Raw genomic sequence first — 1,475 nt, 5'->3', positions numbered from 1 at the left:
AGGATTATGTCCCCACCCATCCCCTACCCTTTTTCTCTTCTTACTAGCTTTGTGACCTTGGTAACTAAGGCCTTGGTTTGCTCATCGGTAATGTGGGCAACATATTGTAGAGTTGTTAAATAACATATAAAGTAAATTTAGCCCAAGGCTCAATAATAGGTAGCAACCAAAAGCACAACCTCACTCCCACCACACTTGACCATGTATTCCATTTAAATGTCTTTTCATAGAAGCCTTCCCTGACAATCTTCTTTACCTTAGACATTGCCTACCAGAGATCCTATTTGTTCCTTTTATAGTATTTCCACAATTTATAATTATTTATTTATCTTTTCTGTCATTCCCAGAAGCTTCAGGAAGCAGAGGGAATGTATATTTCATTTATCATAGTGTATCCAGAACCTATCCCAGTACCTGTCACGGAGTAGACATTTAGTAAATATTTGTTAATAAATAAATCTTAGTCCCACATAGGATTTTATTCTGCAACATCATAGAACAGGGCTTCTCATAAAATATGTAGAAACCCTCTTTTTCCTCTCAGCTTTTGCCACTGTCAGAGAATTGAGAAAAGGATTTCTGAATGTTTAAATACTGTTAATTTTCTTTGTGTTATGTGCTAAAGGTATGGTATAAGGATTTAGGTGTTTCTGGATACCATTTAATTAGTAAATGTTAAAATGCATAAACTCAGACAACTCAATAACAACAACAAGAAAAGCCACAAATAATTCGATTTTAAAAATGGGCAGAGGGTCTATGGCCATGCCACCCTGAACAAGCCCGATCTTGTCTGACCTTGGAAGCTAAGCAGGGTCAGGCTTGCTTAGTACTTAGATGGGAGACCACCTAGGAAGACCAGGTGCTGTAGGCATTAAAAAAAAAAAAAATGGGAGGGTGGAGGGGGAAGGGAGATTGTAAGTTGACAAGGTCCTTGCAATCTGCAAGGTCAACCAAGGGTTCCCCACCTAAAAAAAATAAAATAAAATAATAAAATAAAAATGGGCAGAGGAACTAAATAGACATTTCTCCAAAGACATCCCAATGGCCAATGGGTACGTTAAAAGTTGCTGATCACTAATCATCAAAGAAATGCAAATAAAATCAAAGGAGAGATAACCTCACCTGTTAAAATGGCTATTAACAAGAAAATAAGAGGTAACAACACTGGCGAGAATGTGGTGAAAAGTAAAACCTTGTGCACTGTTGGTGGGAATATAGATTGGTTCAGCTACTATGGAAAACAATATGGATGTTCCTGAAATATTAAAAATAGATCTACCAGCAAATCCACTTCTGGATACACACCCAAACTAGATGAAAACAGAATATCAAAAATATACACGCAATAACTGAAATGAAGAAAGCATTAAATGGAAATAACAGCAAGTTAAATAAAGCAGAGGAACAAATCAGCAATTTGAAAGACAAAGTAGTGGAAAACACATAATTGGAACAGCTAAAAGAAGAATTTA

General features: G+C 36.2%; 1 pseudogene; it reads left to right on the top strand.

The window, feature by feature from the left end:
- The first annotated feature begins 755 nt into the window (after nt 1-755).
- LOC118614794 lies at nt 756-874 on the top strand (annotated as a pseudogene).
- Nucleotides 875-1,475: the final 601 nt, after the last annotated feature.

This window comes from Rousettus aegyptiacus, unplaced genomic scaffold (genome assembly GCF_014176215.1).
Source record: "Rousettus aegyptiacus isolate mRouAeg1 unplaced genomic scaffold, mRouAeg1.p scaffold_m13_p_2, whole genome shotgun sequence".
Classification (NCBI taxonomy): Eukaryota; Metazoa; Chordata; class Mammalia; order Chiroptera; family Pteropodidae; genus Rousettus; species Rousettus aegyptiacus.
Note: the sequence above shows the minus strand (reverse complement) of the source record. Positions and strands in the feature narration are given on the sequence as shown.